A 14,280-nucleotide genomic window follows, 5' to 3' on the forward strand; every position below is an offset into this window, starting at 1 on the left:
ACCTTGAGAACACGCAATTTACAGATAAAGACATTAGTGGTGATGGTGGACAGCAGGTGGTGTTGTGTGTAGATGATGATGATGATGGTGGTGGTGGTGGCAGTTCTGTGTTGTTGGTGGATTGTACATCAAATTGCTTTCCCTCAATGAGTCTATGGACTCCTTGGAGGTGGCACATAATAAGAATAGAAGCGTTTGTGTGTATGTATAAAACCATCTGGCAGGTTTTTAGTTTGAGGTGGCAGGTGATTTGCATTATCTGGCGTAAGACCACCTCCTGTTTATTGGACGAACGCTGAGGTGAAGCGAAAGAGCTATGCTTGGTCTCCGCAGAATCTCCGGATTATCAGCCCTTAGATATCCACTACAACATTTCATAGATGGGAATATCATTCAAAAAATCCAAGTTTAATGTCCGAGGCACTTCCAAATTTAAATGTTATCCTATTAGGATGAAACTGTAGCCTTACTGCTTATATTATATATTCTCAAGACTTGTGTCTCTTGTGTGTTGTTGAGGGCTAAACATCTAAATTTTTAATTTTTTTAATTTTTTTTTTTTTTTTTTTTAGGAGGGCGCTCCGGGACCCTAGATAAAAATACATAGATTTATTACAAATAATACAGTAATATAACCGAATAAATAACTTTAAACAAAATTAGTAATTTTGCACAATGCACCAAGTCTTATAGTACTGATTCTGTTGCAGCTCATACATTAATATATTTATTATTTAGGACTTTTGTACCAGAACTTTTGTTCAGTATATGGAACCCCTAGCTTGAGGCTCTTAGCTCTAAAGAATCCAAGTATAATTAAAGGAAATGGGTGGGTTGTTTGCCACGCGATCGAAAAGCACTCCCAGATCGACTAGCTGACGTGTATAATCGCTAATTGCCATGCCATCAGAATACACCAGTGACAGACACATTGCAAACAATCCGACTGACAGATAAATAAGGGGAAATTGTGAAGTAGGACAGCAGGAGTCAAATTATCACTCATGTTTACGAAATTGTCAGAATAATACTTCATTCGGTGCTTGTTCCTTAAGTTGTCATTTGTGTACCTTTTAAGAGTTTTTGCTGTTATTGTAGAAGGCGTTGTTCGCCCTTAGCGATTATTTAAGTAAGGGACAGTTTGAGAACACGCTTTGTAAATATCAGGGCCAGTTCTTTTTTTGTGTTATTAAAGGTAAGAAATGACGCCACTACGAGAGCGAGGAAGTAATGAGGAACATATTTTGTCAGAACTTGAAAATCTCCCCATGGACACTATAATTGCATCTCCGTAACAGGTCGCTTCACAGATGAATGACAAGTGAGTTTAAGCAATTTATCTGCCATTGGGATGACCAATTTTGAAGTTTAAAGTTATAAAGATGTGAAATGTCCTCTCAACCCACCCCCAATCCAACCTGGATGTATAATTTGAAAATCTGCCATAGATTTTAATTTTTTTTTTTTTTAAATGACAACTTTATTTATTTATTCGTGTGGGGTTCCCCCCGTTCCTCGACCGCCCCTAGACTGGTTGAACCCTCATAATGAAGGATTAAGTACTATATCATATGACTATAATCTGTGTGTGTGTTCACGGGGCCGGTTTGCCTGCTTGCGGGATGAAAAACCCCAGATAAACTGGGGGGGGGGGAAGCCCTGCTGTCCAAGCCCAAGACCAGCTAACTTGGCTATGTCTGAGAAAGATCCTTGAGCTCCTCACGTCGTCGACGGGAATCGAACCTAAGACACTCCATCCAAAGGCATATGGTTGCGAAGAGCAAAGTCACTGGGCTAACAGCGCGAACTACAACTAATTCTTTTTAAGTGTTAAATTATGTAACTATTTTTATGTGACGCTTATCCATGAAATGTCGTAAACCTATAGCATATTAGAACTACGGGAGGGCTAAAGATTTTTATTATTTTTTTATATTTTAATTCATTTTTTACCTAGTCCAGAAATCCTCCTTTATAAACCAAACATGGAACTTTTTCAAACCATTTCAGAACTCCAATAAGCTCGGCGGTGGTCTCACAGCGAAGTTATGATAATTTCATAACTTCGCTGTGAGATTTCACCGCTTTGTGAAACCGACTGGTAAAGAATTCCGTTATGTGTCACCATTTAGGGAGTTATAAACGAAGACTCCTTTGAATGGCAACGTATGAAGGCTGTCCAATCAAATCTTTTTTAGTTTTGAATTAGGCAAAAACACTGTCTGTTAATTATGTGTTCGTCAATTGGTTTGTTTGTTTATTTGCTAAAGTAAAAAAAAAACTTTAGTTCTAGGGAGGAATATGTCACATTTACTTCAAAAGCCCTTATAGTTCCTCATTTCGATGGGTAATCAAACAAGCTACTGTACTAAGTCGATACAACAATGACGCTTAATTCATTTTCATCATTTGGATTTAAATACATTAGACAGAAGATATTCTTGGAATCTGTCAGGCCAGTTCCGAGTCCGTTAAGTCTTTAATCGCTACGAGATTAATACTTGAGATATTCTGATGTTTTAACTAAGCGCAAAGGTCCTTTATTATAGTAGCAATCTTAAGAAATATGCAATTTGGCACGTCGAGGAGGAGAGGGAGGGGGATTATTACATTGAAGTTCTACGCGGAATCAAGAAAGAATGTAATTATCGACTGTCATTTAGATGATGAAGATGTATCCGTCGTTGACAAAGCGATTCAATAGCGGAAGATATCTAAGTGACAGTCTTGTCAACGTCCATGACAGTACAGATGCATTGATTGCTCGCATCGTTACTTGTAAGATTGTGATCTACAGCAGTAAGAGGGACTATTCTTATCTCTTCTTTCAATCAAGAAGTTAAAGAATAGGCTGTCAAAAGGATCAAAAACGCATTTCACTCAAAAGGAACCTTGATGTATTTATTTTAAGTCCGCATATCAAGGATCAATAATGTCAAGACAGTGCTTTTCAACTGACACCATTGATAGGTGTGAATCCTTTGAGCGAGAGTTTCCTACATCATTTGCTGGCGTCTAATGTTAAGTGGTGATTTGAATTACGAAACGGGTTTTGTAATATAGTAATAATAATAAAGAAAAACATCCAGAATAATTGCGAATATTGTGCACATAGCTTTCTGTATAAATTTGGGTGTTTTTTTTTTTTTTTTTTTTTTTTTTGTGCTGACAGTCCCTACCTACCAAAATCTTTCCTTCCGATTTGGGTTACTAATACTAGAGGCACAAGCAGTCTAGACAGCTTCTTTGCTGATATTTCTAACGTATTACTTTTTTTTTTTGTTTATTCATGTGGACAATGGTTAAATTAAGTCTCTTAAAGCTCGTAGGCTACATTTTCTTTTTCTTAATTTTATTCAGAATCAACTGTTTTTTTTTTTTTCCTGCTAATCTTTTTCTCTCTTCACTTACTTCCGTCTTTTTTTTTTCTTTACTTTCTTTTTTGCCTATCTTCCCTTTGTCGTTTATCGCCCATTTCCTCTTGTCCCTATCTTTAACAATCTTTCCGTTTCTGTTCCTCATTCATTCTTTCTTTCTTTCTCTCTCTCTTTTTTTTCTTTTTCTTCCTTTCTTTATTTCCTTCTCTACTTTTGCACTTTCCCTTTTACGGTACTATTGCCGCCAGAGAAAGAGGTATTTCACAAAGACATTTAATCATACGGGCGATAATTTCACTTACTCGCCTATGGTCGCTCTAATTTGAGGTCGTGCTGCTATCTTTCTCTTTTCCTGAACAAAAGGCCTTGAAGAACGACTTCTAACCTCGAGCCGCAGTGCCATTATCAACTTCCTAATGTCACTGACTGCAGGTGTTTTGTGTGAACGGCGCCCTACCAAGTTGTTGATGGTAGGGCGCCGTACTGTTCTACTTATGTTAACATATAACACACTGCAACTCCTTTCAGAAAGATATTACAAGCATGTGTTAAAAGACATTTAATGTTGTGTGTGTGCTTATACATTGTAACCTTTTTATTATTTTTATTTATTATTTATTATTATTATTATTATTATTTATTTTTTTGTGCTGAACAGTCTTCATTGCACGTACATTCAAACTCATGCAGTGATTTATTATCACGGAGTAACACTATTAGGTCGGTCCCATACATATTTATGGACTAAGTGTCAGGTTACATTTATTTATAATCGGTACTACAAAGAACTACATATGGCATGATAAATCGAGTCTTTTAAAACATTTTTGAAACAAATTCGTTTTGTGTAGCGTGCCCCCAACTACCAAACTTTACCCCAGAGAGCATTAATTTACCTCATGACTCTCGTATGATAAGATAAAAAGTGACAGCAACCATCATTATACCGACATACACTTCAACAAAAGGACGTCTTGAATAGCATGCAAGAACAACAGAATTGAACGAACATCGCCAAATATAGGAAAATTCTAATTTCAAACATATTCGCGGGTCCTGACCCGGGACAGCCTCATCTTTGTTCGGCGAAATGCTTAATAAGTCTCGAATATGGAACTTACCTATTAAAAAAAAAGCGAACATTACTAGCAAATGCAGTTATGGACCAGCTACCATTGCATTTAACATTTGTTGTTGTTATTATAGTCTGCATGCAATATATATATAACAGTCACTTCATATCAAGCTGCGCTACAACCAATGGACACATAAATAACGAGCTTCAGCATTAGTTCGAAAACAGCACAGGCAACGAGGCGAGTAACGGAGGGATTCTGTTTAATTGGACTTTGTTCTCCAGATGATATGTTGTCTCCTATACTGGGGAGAGAAAGGGTAAACTCAAGATTTCTGGAAGAAAAACTGTCGTTTTATTTAAACCCTCAGTGAAATGCCTTTAAAAGTAATCCTCGTATCTCATGCGGGACTCGAACCCAGATGTTTGAAGGCACAGGGAGCGTACTTTATTTCTTCTTACCAAGCAACAGGGATGCTGAAATATCTAAAAATATGAAATGTATTTATTTATTTAAAAAAGACGCATAGTACATCCAGAAATTCATACTGTTTCAAAAAATTACAACGAAAGTTCTGGATTCCATACTTCGGCGATACTGGTTTTCTAAAATGTAAGGAAGTAACTTAAAAGTGCAATATAAAGTTCAAAAAATGTAACCTACTCACAAGTCTGTTTACTTTATGAGAATAATTTGTTTATTTGAGACCTCGACGTGTATGAATCCTTCCTAGTGTGAGTTAATTACTGCAGAGAACATATTTGATTATATTTAGCCTGTATCTTTCTCACTGTTGGGTGAAAGCCTCTCCCATTACGGAAAGTTTCTACTTCTTCCATGGTGACACACCCCATATTGGGAGTGTGTGTATGTGTGTGTGTGTCACAATCTTCCATGTCGTAGAGTAGATTCGAACCCGCAGTCTTTTGGTTGGAGAGCGGATACGCTAACCACTCAGCCAACCAGGCGCCAAGAACGTGTTTCAAACATCCTAAAGGAATAATTCCGAGTGGTGTAGCTCATGAGATTGAGTTAGTGTCTAGTTGTCAAGAAGTCCGATATCTGAATTTGATCTGTGGGTTTAGTGGCGTGCGGGTGTGTTATAGGTCACTGGTAGTATGTCTCAGCAGTGATTTTGACCTATGACAGAATTGCACTAACCCATGAGTTTAAGGATGACCTTAATCAACGTAATACGAGATTTAAATTTATTCTAATTTACACTAAACCGAAGTTACTCTAGTTAATTACTAAGAATACGGTGAGTGCAATAAAGAAAGATATCTTAATCAATTAATGGTTTAGGCTTCCACTTCTGAATCGACCGTTGAAGTAGAAAATTTCAAAGAGACGATTATATGGTTTATGGAGCCGAACACTTTCTTGAGTACTTAAAAATTAATATTTATGTCCACTACATAGGGCAGTCCGCGCGATTTGCCTAGTGGCTGTGCGTTTCGCAACCATATGCCTGGGGAAAGGAGTGTCCTAAGTTCGATTCCCGTAGACGACGTGAGGAGCTTAAGGATCTTTCTCAGCCACTGCCAAGAGTTAGTCGGTCTTGGGCGTGGACAGCTTTCCCCCTAGTTTATCTGGGGTTTTTCATCCCGCAAGCAGGCAAACCGGCCCCGTGAACACACAGGCTACAGTCATAGGATATAGTACGGCAAGGGAAACCACCTTGCTCATAGCCCTAAATGGTGGCGTATATAGTTATTCCTAAAACAGCCGAAAGGTTATAACCCCAACAACAAGATAGGGTAATGATTGAATGAGATTATCTTCTATTCAATACAGAATAGCGTGAGTTTCCGCAGAATAGGATGGAGAAAGCAACCAGTACTGTAAAGTACTGTAAATGAGTAGTTACTAAGTTACCCATGTCGATTACAAACTGCACTGGGTTTAGTTAGGTAAGTTAAGATTAATTATCTCTACATTGCCATGGGACTCGGAATGGCATGTCTGTGGCATTTCTTCCTATCGTTTCTTACAGACACCGACTACCCATGTGAAACTAAACTTCCTTTTTACAAAGATAATAAGAATAATAACTGTTAGCATAGAGACTTACATGCGTTTCTAATTATCAATTCTAGGCACATGTTGCGATGTTCTGGTACTGTCACACTGCTCTGAACTGTGAAGTGAGTGCGTGCAGAGGAAAACTAGATTTGTGTTACTGACTGGTTTGATGTACCCTACGACTTGCTCTTCTCTTACTAGTATCAATGAGGCATTAATACTCAATGGACATTTCAAAGTATTTTCGTGTTTGCTTGAAGGAAAAAATTGAACTTGAGAGATTAATCTTTGTAAAAGATTGGATTAAACTTCACCTTCATAAAATTTCCGAAGGGCAAGCGCTACGGACTCTACAAAACGATTGTCCAACGTAGTTAACGACGTGTAGAAATGTATAATAAAACTGTAGTAGCACAATAACAATAATTAAAATGTTAAGAATGTATTTATTTTATATTTTAGAGATTAATTGTATCATAATTATATGAAATATTAAAGGGTGTATTGTAAAATATTATTAATTTTTAAATTTTTTAAGTAAAGACTAAGTATTTTTTAAAATCTTGAAATATTTAAAAGTTTCTATAGAATGTTTTAGATTTTATACAATATTTTAAAACAATTAATTTTTAAATATTTCAAACAAACTATATGTAATATTGCTGATATCACAAGTTTCCAATAAGTTATTAAACAAACTTCAAGTTTTTATTTAGAAATGGAAAAAAAAAAGGGTCGTGTCTGTTTTTTTCAGAAGTAAGAATTATCATATCCTTACCAAACATCTTTGTATTTTAAGAATATTTTATTGCAGTAGTTTTATCGGGTAACTACAAAAAAAATAGCTTTTAATAATTAATAAATTTTAATATTTATTAAAATTTATTATCAAAATTTATTTTAATATTAATATTAAATGTTAAATTAAATATTGATAATAGAATTAATAAAAAAAGATGTGCTTTTGCCTAAAACAAAATGAAATTAGACATTAGAGCCAGCAACCCCCCCACCCACACACACATCTTTTTTTTTTTCTTTTTTTTTTTTTTTGTATCGATCCCATAGAATAACCTACATCACATCACTATCGCTGGTGGGGGTGCAGGCAAAAGGTTGGGAAAGAAGAAGTTCATAGACATTTTTCTTCACGAGTTAGAAGGTGCATATTTTTTGTGGGAATACCTCGTGAGGAAAAGTGTTCCAGAAGACACACGTAGATGGAATAAAAGAGGAAGAGGAGATCAGGTTTAGTGTGGTTGTATTTCCCCCAATACACATCTTTTTTTTTTTTTTTTTTTTTTATTGATCCCGCAGAATAACCTAATCCCATAATCCAAAGTATCTGCGGAAAAGACGCGCAGCCAAAACTGTGTCTTGAGATAGAGGATGAAGTGAGTCAGTGAGGGAAGGAATAATTTATCAGCTGAATTTCTGTGCTCTGAACAACGTCGAAAGTTTTATGGGAGGTTTGGGAATCTCCCATAAAACAGAAAGGACTCGTATAGATCCTTACTGGATCCACACAAGTCCTTTTGTGGAAAAAGGGCAAGTAATAATTAAAATTATCACTAAACGTTAATGATTTCTATTAAATAATTTTTAAACAGTGATTCTTTAATGAAAATTATCTCAGTTTTTATTTAAAATAGTTAAATGGATTTTTACAGTAGATTTCATTTGGATTCAAATATCATTAAACCAACATTTGAAGCTTTATTCATTTATTTACATTTTCGCACGTGAAATTGCACATATCCTTCTCCTTCACTTCATTCGCTTTCCCATTAATGTAGCCCAGAGGATATTTTAAAATGGTGACAACCAATATAATCCCATACGTACAAGAAACGGCATGCCGTCTACCCTAGATCCTCCCATTTCCTGCATTAAGTTGAAATGGGGTAAAAGAAATTTGTTGTAATTAAACTCTAAGCTATTGTACACAAAGCGGATTGATGTTAAAAAAGAAAATAATAAAATAAAATCCTATGCATGATTAATAGGATTGAACGTAATAGCAAAGGGAAGGGGGCAATGAAAAGGCGGCTGTGACGTATTGTTTCATTCTTATAAAGGAATATGTCGAGTTAATTATCCGGAAAATGCATTTCTCTGGTAATATAAGTGGGATAGATTTCACAACATTCTTCCTCACTTCAATTGCCACATATTTCTTAAGTTTGCTGGGCTGTTTCTTTGTGGCAACCCTTACTAATACAGTAGTTTTCCGCTCTGTTTCAGTAACCTGGAGACTCATGTGGACACTCTAATTTTAAATTATTTCTCCGAGCGGTTTCTCTGGCTAGTGCGCAAATATTTGCACGCGTAGTACTTTTAATCACATTCGAGCCATAAGTGGTTTACCATACTGTTGAGACACACTTCCTTAACAGGACTTGGATAGTGAGACCTATCTCTGCTGAATTTCATCTAATAAGTTATTGATAACATGCTTTCTGATTATACATCAATCCTATCTTGATCACTAAGATACTTCGGTTTATCATGAGTACGCCTACCATATATTTTTTCTGCTCCAGCATAAAAATATTTAGCATAAGCTTTGGCAAACTACCTGTGTTGTAACTCATTGAAAACAAACCCAAATGCTTAATAAAATATCATCTATTAAAGAATAGAATGAGAATTCAATCTTGCTTTATTACTGTTTAACAGTAACACTTTTTTTCATTGTTATCATGTGAATAGCAATTTAATTGTTGCCATTTGAAGTCACTTTATTGTTACCATTTTACAGGGGTGAATAGTAATTTCATTGTTGCCATTTGAAATAATTGTATTGTTACCATTTTAAACGCGTGAATAGTAATTTCATAGTTGCCATTTTAAACCAATTTTCATTGTTATCATTTGAATAACAGTTATGTATAGACTGAGATACATTTTGATTTATATTGTAATAAGATTATTATAATATAATTAAATTATTGTAATTTTATTAAATAAATAGTATCTACCTAAATTATCATTATCATTTCGATATACGAGTATTTGATTAAGCTTCTCGCAACGAATAATTGATTACAGAATAATTATACTATTATACATGTTGAAGCTCGTAGATATAAATACAAACATACAATACCGAATTTAAAACCTGTATAATTTATTCGATTAAGTCAAATTAACCCATACTTTCTCTTGCATATCAATTCTTGTTCATTAGTACCATTCCTGATATAGTTGATAAAAGGTTGCGGTCCAGTTAAACTCCACCTACCGTGAATTGAACAAAACTCTTTTAAGGTATCATTTGAAATAATCTGCACTATTTACGATCTATTTAATATCATGTCATATTAACAATGTTTTTATTATTAACCAACCTTAAATAACGATAGAAAAACCGTAACAAAATTAATAAACTTATTGAAGTATACATATTCCTGATGAAGAACATAACTGATGCTTACGTTACGCCTCTTTATCATGCGTCTATAAATTAATAATTTTATTAAATGTAACTTTTATATTTCAAATGAATAATTTACTGCATGATAATCATTGTCAGTGTCTGTCTAGCCTCACGATATTCCACGAAAGAGTTCTAGCATTATAGATTTATGCACAGGTCGCAATTGTTATCGAACAAGAATCAAATATTTTCCCATTCTGAATAAATTGAACTTCCACGATTAACAAGAAGCGAATAAAAGAACTATAAACATATATTCAGTTAAAATATAGTGGAAAACATGAAACCTAGTGGTAATAGTGATTGTTACGTCATAGTACTTTTGTTTCTGCTATTGTAAAAGCAATGAAATCTCAAACTGTGATGTCACGCTCCAGTAGTTTACTAAAAATCCTCGTAGTTCGTGTTTCATTGGAATTTAGTATGTAAATATGAATGAAATCGCTTGCATCTCGTAGAAGTTTATTTCGTTATGACTTGTAAATATCCTTAATAATCACTGCTCAGCTTGGCCTTTATTTTTTGTTGAGATCGTGAGATTGTGCAGTAGATGGAAAGAGAGAAAGAGAGAGATACAAGCACTGAACTAAATCAACTAACGGTATGATACGCGCCGGCACACTCTCTAAGTCATGGACGTCAACGCGTGTAAGTGAAGTGTATCGAAACCATCCGACGTTCCAGTTAGGTGATCCCATAATTGCCGCATTTTGGTAGAGCTGAGTATACAAGATGTAATTCCGAAAGTCCATTTAATAGACGCAGTCTCAATGAGCCCACTGTTCTCAGGACTCTACCCACATTCCTGGCAAACGTTTCGGACAGCGGGTTGGTCGGAATGAGAGAAAGAAAAAAAGACAATGTCCTAAAATTGTTAATCCATGCGAACAGAGTTTAATGAGGGCACTTCCTACTTCCATGACTACTGGCATTATTTCGATAGATTTTAAAGCACATAAAAATTCATGTGTTGCTAACTGTTGAGTATTTTTGCGGTGTCGGTTTGGATACGACAGAAACCTGTTCATGAAATTTGCCTTTGGCTACTGAAAACAGGAAATTATGAAGAGTGATAGGAGAGGTCTCTTTATCTCTCATTGAGATCCCCCTTCTCACTTCACATCTCGAAATAAACGAGGCACGTTTTCGTGGCTTTAACTCTTACGTTTCGTTTTTACTCTCTCTCTCTCTCTCTCTCTCTCTCTCTCTCTCTCTCTCTCTCTCTCTCTCTCTCTCTCTGTGTGTGTGTGTGTGTGTGTGTGTTGTACTCTAATTTCACTGTATGTTTCTCGCTTCCTTCCCCATCCTCTTATTCTTTTAATGGGGTTTTGGATATCGTTCTTTGTTTTTTAATTAACTCTCTCTCTCTCTCAGCATTCTATTTACTGTTTCAAGTGGCAGCCATTTTGAAAAATAAAAACATAATGAAATATCATTGTCATCATCTGGAAATTGTATTGTATATGACTCATGTTGATATTGTTTAAAAATGCGTGATTTGAATTACTTGTTGTTGTTAAGGATCAAGTCAAAGAAACTAAGATTGTGAAGCCAGACTAAGTCTGTACGTTTTGTCTTTTAATTGTTATTATGCGTATTGATAGTCTGGTTTACCTTCTTTCTACAAGGGAGAGAAAACCTGGACTCTTCCGTGAGACTATCTAATTCAGGGATGGCCAACCTATGGTGCATGCATCAAAAGTGGCGCATTAAAAGTGGCACATTGGATCCGAATGATAATAATAAAAAAATAAGTCCATTTATGAAAAACGTATAAACCAAAAGATGATTTGTAGAAAACAAGCTAAACTTAGTAATTATTTTTGGCGATTTTATTGCTTCGTGCACGTCTTTTGTACATTCATTGTTCGATCCTGGGGCGCCAAGTTATCAACAGCTGCGCGTTGCAGGTTTTTGTCAGTCAATTTAAAATGGACACTAGTGCTCTGCGGTATTGTGCTTTGTTCGTCCCTTGTTGAACATTTGCAGTTTTGTACTTCGAAAAATTAAGCTTTTTTTTTTACATTCAGTTACCCATCAGAGTGCAAAAGGAAATGAGCAAAAGAAAAAACAGAGGGTGATAGTAAGCATGAATTCAATGAACAGTGGAAAATGAATTCTTGTTTATAGCGAATCTGTCAGGAAAACCGTTGTGCATTGTTTGTGAAAACACTTTCTCACATAATAAAAGACATGATCGTAATAAGCACTATAAAACACAACATCGGACTGAAATTGAAGAAAAACTGAAGCTTGGGTATGAGTTACTGAGTGAATTTTTTTTAATATTAAATCAATATATCATATTAACATATTTTACAGAGAGTTTTTAAGAGTACAAGAGTTGTATGGCGCATCTGAACTCGTAGATGAAAAATTGTCTCATGGAACATAAAAGGTTCGCCACCCCTGAACTAACTCATCTTCAAATGAAAACTCTTGAAGATACTCACACATCGTTTAGATGGGAATTGAAACCCAGGGTTTTCTAACCAAAAAGACACACGTTGTTCTACCGACTGCATTGCGGACGTACTTTTGAATCACCTAAGACAACACTAGGCTACAAAAAGGTCATCATTAGCATGAAGAGCCTAAATATATGGTATATTGGGATCTCTGTAAATCGCTGAAATAAAACCGACAGTAGAAGTGAATGTAAAACGCAAAATTGTGGGTTTTACAGACTTAATTAGATGATATTAGTTTCAAGTCTCTTACGCATTGCTGGAGTTGCTCTCTAATTAAATGTAGTTCCTAAAGCCTTGGATTAACACCAATTCGTTCCGGAATTCCATTTCCAAAGAATGTGATTATTTGCAGATCCCTAAGTGCGTAGAAGAGAAGTAAAATGAAACTCTTTTAAGAATAAGTAATGTTTAGATACGTTATTAGAAGAACCCAGTATTCCGACACATTACCTATTAGTGGCATTAAGGTTTTGTAAGGTTGGTTTTTACGGAAAAAAAAAAAAGTTAATTAGATTAAGGCAATTAGGGAGGGACGAATAATCGTCATGGCTGAAGGGGTGTCTTAAGCACTTGGGAACTCGTAGTGCTGTTTCGTAGCTTGTTGATCCAAAAAAAAAAAAAATTCCCTGAAAGGAACACCTTCTGAGAAGGGGACACGAATGAAAGTGCGAGTCACTGCACATACCTGGGTCCTACTAATTGCGCGCGCTCCGTCTCGGTCGTTGATTTTGACGATTATGCTGCTTAAGAGTAAGGTTGATAACAGTATTTTCTGGTAGCCTTGCAGATGAAGAAATGAGTCGCACAAAATCATCAACTCCTGAAGGCCATAATTACCTGTAATGGGTGCTCCATTTTTACATAAGAAATTTCATAAAGGAAATACTTTTCTTAAGACAGAGCGGAGATTACATTAAAAGGCATTCAGTATGGTTAAGAATATTGCTTAAACGCTGCTACATAGTTTATAAAAGGATCTTTTATGGAATTATTTGACCCCCCCTTCCAAGGCTAACGGATTTGAAAAAAAAAAAAAAAAGTCTCAGAAAAACTCGCTGCATTGATTTGCGCATGAGCTTACCCTTTCCCTGTACAACGGAATCACCCCTTTGTAAAAACATTATATTTTATAATATAATAAATTAAAAATGAAAAAAAAATAGAATTACTGTCATTTTGTTTGTCGAAATTGTCCCATTTTGGAATGCGATATTCAAAGCATGCACATCGAAAATAATCCAAGCCAAATTGCCAGATAATCACGTTTTATAAATGGGGAAAAATTATTTGAAAACATATTTGAATATGAAATAAGTACAACATTAATCTTGAGGTAACAACATTTTACCGAATATTCGACATTACTTGCTCTACTTCACGGGTCAAACTATTACTCCTTTTCGATATTGGGAAGTAGGGTGAACGCTTCACGCTCAACTCCACCCTGCCTTTCCCCTTCGACAAAGAGAAAATACTCAAACCGCATTTAACCTTCCTTCCCACACAGTAACACACGCATACTGTTTTAAAATTCAAAAAATCATTAATGTGTAAAAACTGGGTAAATATTCAGAGGAATTTATGTACCTAATAGGTTGTTTCTATGACACCATCTTAACAGCCAATCTCATTATATATTTCTTAAGTTCTTTGAAATTGGTGTTCGGGCAATTACAGGAATGCACGTGATATAATTTATGCTTAGTTGTGTATGCAGAATACATAACTAAGCATAAAATCTTCGAAATTTAATCCCAGTTTAGGTTAATAACAGGAGAATTATTTTACGGAGAAATTTAAATATTTTTTACTGGTTTACGTAGGAGGACAACCTCGATAAACGCTTAGGTTCCATCTCTGTCTGGGACGCGTATTTAGTCATGATTGCAATG

At 35.4% G+C, this 14,280-nt stretch overlaps 1 protein-coding gene across 1 annotated transcript in view; it reads right to left on the bottom strand.

Annotated features, from left to right (window-relative positions):
- Positions 1-14,280, bottom strand: part of LOC150110608 (hephaestin-like) — a 120,184-nt gene that overhangs the window by 95,482 nt on the left and 10,422 nt on the right. The window lies entirely within an intron of this gene.

The sequence above is a fragment of the Typopeltis vanoorti genome, chromosome 1, assembly GCF_054136105.1.
Source record: "Typopeltis vanoorti isolate ZY-2024b chromosome 1, IOZ_Tvanoo_1.0, whole genome shotgun sequence".
Classification (NCBI taxonomy): Eukaryota; Metazoa; Arthropoda; class Arachnida; order Uropygi; family Thelyphonidae; genus Typopeltis; species Typopeltis vanoorti.